The sequence below is a fragment of the Chenopodium quinoa genome, unplaced genomic scaffold (assembly GCF_001683475.1).
Source record: "Chenopodium quinoa cultivar QQ74 unplaced genomic scaffold, ASM168347v1, whole genome shotgun sequence".
Taxonomy (NCBI): Eukaryota; Viridiplantae; Streptophyta; class Magnoliopsida; order Caryophyllales; family Amaranthaceae; genus Chenopodium; species Chenopodium quinoa.
This window is the reverse complement of record NW_018744151.1, coordinates 3,701,342-3,707,216: the sequence shown is the minus strand read 5'-3', so window position 1 is coordinate 3,707,216 and position 5,875 is coordinate 3,701,342.

The window sequence follows — 5,875 nt, the reverse complement described above, 5'->3', positions numbered from 1 at the left end:
AATTTGTTGATCAATTTAATCTCTTGAAAGTGAATTGTATTGGATCAAGGGATATCACTTATGCAACAAAACAAGTGAAACGCTAAATATCGCCCGCAATTTACCATATAAAGCCCACAAATATGATATGATTTGACCATTATGCCCTTTTTCTAAAATTGAAATAATCTCGGTGTAAAAAATGTGGAGCCGTACTGGCTCGCCGGGGGAGACCGGATGGCAGGCCGGAGATGCGGGGGACGCCGGAGGTACGTCGTCGTCGACGGAAAACGAGGTAAGTCACCGTTAAAATTCACGGTTTACCGTCGGAGTGGCTCCGGCGCCTAGGGTGGACGCCCAAACCGTAGCCTGGACGTCCAAGCCGGACGCCAGAACCACCAGAGTGGCGTCCAGCCCAGACGCCCAGACCACCAGACTGGCGTCCTGGGCAGACGCCACTCCACTGGGTGAGGCGGCCCTGCCAGGCGCCAGTCCAGTGGTTGTGGCAGCCCTGGCAGACGCCACCTTTAATAATTAAATTTTTTTTTTCTTTTTTGATTTTGTTGTTGTTTTTTATTTAATTTTATTGTAAAAAAAAAATCGAAAATGATTTTTTAAAAAAATTCGAAATGGGTTTTTTGTAAATTAAATTTGAAAATTCGAAATAGGTTTTTTTAAAATTAAATTTGAAAATTCGAAATGGTATATTTTTAAATTTAGTTTGAAAATTCGAATTGGGTTTTTATAAAAATTAAGTTTGATTATATATAATTATGTTTTTTTTTTGTGTTAATTCTGTGGAAATATAGAAATTAAATGTATTATCCGTTAAATGTATTTATTGTAATATATAATTGATGCAGGAATATGGTGGAGACGGAAATGATTACAGTGGGATATTTGGACATGATGGTCCATTCGAAGAAGCTCAACAGGCGATTGATTGGGCAAAACAGGTTGCAATTGCAGCTGGATTTTGCTTGGTAGTAGCAACTCATAAATCTCAACGGGATGGTAGAATGGATCGCATTTTGAGATGTGACCGTTATCGCAAAAGAGAAGAAAGAGATTTTCGTACAGCCACTCGGTTTGACACAAAGCGGAAAGGTTGTGGGTGTGAGTTCAGAGTAAAGGTTCGACAACTACGGAGTCGTGACGGTTGGGAAGTGATAGGTTACTCTAAATGGGGGTATCACAACCATGAGATGATAGTATATGAAGAGGGTCATCGACAATTGAGCGGCTTAAGTCCTGCTGCGAAACTAGCTGTGAAAGAAATGAGTGATGCTCAAGTGAAGCCTGCTAAAATATTAGCATCTGTGTTAGAGAAATTTCCAGAAGACCATCCAAACCGAAGACACATCTACAACGTCAGACAGCAACTCAGGTTTGAACGGTCAGAGGGAAGGAACCCTATACAGCAGCTGCTACACCAGGCACAATCACGTGGTTACCTGTTCTGGTTTGATTCTGATGAAGATACAAGCGGAGGTGACTCATCTTTTCCTTGTGCATCCTGATTGTGCTGATATGATCAAGTCTTGGCCATGTGTGATTTTGATCGACTCAACGTACAAGACAAACAAGTACAAGTTCCCTCTGGTTGAGATGGTTGGGATGGCTCCAACGAACCAGAACTTTCTGATTGGTCATGCAATCATCAGGGATGAGACGGCTCCAAGTTATTATTGGGTGTTGGAGAAGCTGAGAAACTACATCGAGCCTAATGTTCATCCAGCAGCCATCGTCAGCGACTGTGAGGGAGGTCTCTTTGCCCCCATAGCAGAGCTGTTTCCCGAATCGAACCACTTATTGTGCACATGGCACATCAACAACTGCGTGAAAGTGAAAGCCTACAACCTTTTCAAGAAGAATTTGGAAATGGCAGAGAGATTGGTGAATGGTAAGTGGCGGAAGATCCTACAGGCTACCACAGAGGAAGCGTATGAGCGAGCATTGGCTAACTTCAGGGATTCGTACCAGTGGTGTCCGGCACTGGTGGACTATGTGATGCATCAATGGGTCCCTCACAGGGAAAAGTTTGTCAAATATTGGACAAACCAGGTACTTCATTTTGGGAACACTACAACATGTAGAGTTGAGAGCGCTCATAGAGCTACCAAGGACTGGATTGATTCATCGACCGCTGCTTTGGATACACTGTTCGCTAGACTGAACAAGTCAATTGAAACTCAGAAGAACGACATCAGGAACTCTCTAGAGGACTCCAGACGACGACATGGTACGATGTATAGCCATTTTATATTTAAGATTCTCCAAGGTCGTGTGTCGCACTACTGCTTGGGGTTGATTCTCACTGAGTTGAACAGGGTGAGGGACTTGGCTGACGAAGTGTATACTCGGTGTGGGTGTACTATTTCAGTAACTCATGGATTACCTTGCGCATGCACCATTCACCGCGTTATTACAGAAGAAAGGGCGTCGTTACATGTTGATCAGGTCCATTCATTCTGGAGGACGCTTGTTATTGGTGAGCATGCAGACAATCAAACGGTCGACCGTGAACAGGAGGAGTTGGAGCAGTTCCGTTCGATGTACGACCGAGTGTCCTCCAGCCATCCTTCTATTATTCGTGACGCTACTCATGTACTTCATGACATGTTCCACCCGTCTAACTTAGATTATGAGGAACCCGAAGGAGTTGACCGTCCTCGAGGTCGACAACGGCGGAACAGGAGTGCGTTTGAGTATATCCGTGGTCTTGGTCGTGGTCGTTCTCGTGGTCGGACATCGTCATCTAGTCGTAGTCAATCTTCATCGTCTGTGAATATGCCCCTGAGAACTGGTACGTTTTGGTTGTTTTTATTGCACATAGTTTTAAAGTGTTACTCCTGCCTTCTTAACTGTCTATAATTAATTATATGGTGAATAGGAAGAAACGATGTTGATCAGTTTCCGTACAAGGAAAGGATACCTGCGATCATCATGTCGTACTTGGAAGGGTGGAATGATGTAATCGGAGATGGTAACTGCGGATTCCGGGTCGTGGCTGATGTTTTTCAAATGGGCGAAGACAACTACGGTTTGGTGCGTGAGTTGATGTACAGCGAAATTGCCTCTAACCGAAATGTTTATCGTCATGTGTACCAGGATGACTTGGATGGCGCTCTGCGGCGTATCCGGTGGGGAGGTGGACCTTGCGGCGAAAATCATTATTTTGACGCGCCCCTAGATCTGTTTGCCGTTGCAAACATTTACAAATGCGCAGTCATGCATTTCGGCCTGGGAGTGCATAGTCAAGCTTATTATCCTTGTACCACGGTTCTCCCTTGGCGGTCGCGTGAGACTGTCACCACACCGGTCAGAGAGCTAGCTATTGCGTTTCTTGGGTCGTCATACAGACATTTCATCCGACTAGACATGTCAACCGATTTTCCGGTGCCATCGCTCAATGAAAGCCGTGATCAGCGTACTGTCAATCTTATCGTGCATGGTGGCAGGAACGTGCTTCACCCCAGTGCCCTCCAGTCGCTCGAACATCTCGCTCTCCGCCGGCCAGGCCTCAGCCCATGTACGCAAAAAGCTACAAGTCTTTTCCCGGGTATGACATTTCAACAACCCCGTAACTGAAGGCCTCTCCTGGTCCTCCCAAATACGGGCAGCTATGTGTCCTAGAAAGCTAGGAATCACACTCCCGTCAACAGGCCCACCGGGCACCTCACTCCTAACAACCCAAGAATCATTACCGGCCCTCGACCGTTTCCTGCTTGCCCCAGATACAGTGGACGCAGATGATGTGCCAGATCTACTAACAAACCTACCACCCCTACCCTTACGCACCTCCACCATATGCGTCTCGTACATGTCATCAACCCTCTGACTGAATGGACCGTAATCATCATACGGTCCACTGCCATCGTCCACATCCTCATCCTCATCTGCGCCCTCCTCCTGCTCCTCCTCCTGGTCACCCTCCTCAGCATCATCATTGTCATCGTCATCCTCATCCCGACGGTGGATCCGTTCTCTACAAACTGAGGCCGAAATACCACGGGATCTGACATGTCTATGCCCCGACCTCTCCACTGAATAACTTCTACTAAGAAGCTCTATATTCTTCCCCGCACCATGACGACCCTACACAAAATTTTAAAATATATAAACATACAAAAATTTACACGATAAATAATCATCATCGCAAATCAAATAAACTAAAAACATACAAATAATTGTAAACAAAATATAAACGTAGAAAAAATACAACGAAATTGAAAAAATTTATAAAAATAAACAACAAAATATAAAAACAATTCAAAATTATATTACAAAAAAAAATAAAAAAAAATTAAAAACAATTTTTTTAAAAAATAAAAAAAATAATAAAAAAAAAAAATTGGGGGGGGGGGCGCCCTGGCTGGACGCCCAGCCGGCGGTGGTGGCGCCAGATGCAGACGCCGCCACCAGTTGGCTGGCGCCTGGGCTGGACGCCACAGCCACGGCTGCGGCGCCTAGAATAAACGCCACAACCGTGGCTGTGGCGTCCAGCCTAGGCACCAGCCAACTGGTGGCGGCGTCTGCATCTGGCGCCACCACCGCTGGCTAGGCGTCCAGCCAGGGCGCCCCACCGCGTTCACGGCGGTTTTTCCCTTTTTTTTTTTTTTTAAACAAAATGTACCTTTCCTCCTTGGGACATCCTTCCCTCCGCCGCCGCCGCCACTTCCTTGCCTTGCCGCCTCGACATTGCCGTTATTTGAAATTTTTTTTTTTTAGAGAGGTTGAAAGAAGATGAGCAATGAGAGTGTGAGTGATGAGAGTGTGAGTGTTTTTTTTTTAAGGTCAAGGGCAATTTTGGCAAACCAAGTGAATTTTGTGGGCTTTATGTAGTAATTTGTGGGCGATGTTTAACAAATCCCCAAAACAATGGGTAGGTTCTTAACCCTACACTATACACCTATTCATCCCACATCCTTAAAAATTGTAAAATCGCATCACTAAATTAAGTGTCCTTGAGAATTGCATCATTACCACAACCCCAGGTTACATTAATTTTATAATGTCCACTTATGAAATAAAAACTGTACATGTATCAATCTCATCTACGACAACGGATATACACACTCATTCAACCTAATTTTTTCATCTCTTGCAAGTAAATTGTATTGATTCCAAAAAAAAAAAAAAAAAAAAAAAGCTATCCAATTACGCAACAAAAAATAAGTGATTTTTAACCCTACACCATGTACCTTTCATCCCCATCCTTCAAATTGTAAAAAAAAAAAATATAAAATTACTTAGGTAAAGGCTACACATACCTTGGTTGTATGTGAAAAAAGCTACACATACAATGGTTATATGTAGTAACCCACGTACAATATGTGTTGGCATAATTGTATTGGTTAGAAATTTGGGGTTCACTTTCAATTACCAAATTTCAGTTTGAATTTCAACCCAAAATTTGAATCCTTAAATTTGAAATTGAAATTGTTTTGTCATTTTCAATATAACATTGTTTTATCATTTTTTATTGTAAAAAGTAATTTATTTATTTTTATTGTTTATATTTTCTACCTGATATTTTCTTAAAAAAAATAAATAATATTTTATTAATCTTTTCATCGTTGTTCAACATTACCAACTTATTTTTTTTTTTTTTGAAGACGTTTAGCATTACTAACTGATTGGGAACAACTAAGAATTTATTGTACTAACTGATTGGGAACAACTAAGAATTTATTGTACTACTTCATTTTTGCCATTTTCTCCAACCTTCTCATCTATTCCCTTTCCATTTGCTCCTTCATTAGCAAGCACTCGAAATTGATATATTTCAGAATTTTCAGCAATTTTGATTTGAATTTAAGTATTTAATTTTATTTTTTTTAACAACTCTTGAATTGTGATACTAGGAGTAAATTAAAGTATACTAGATTAGTGC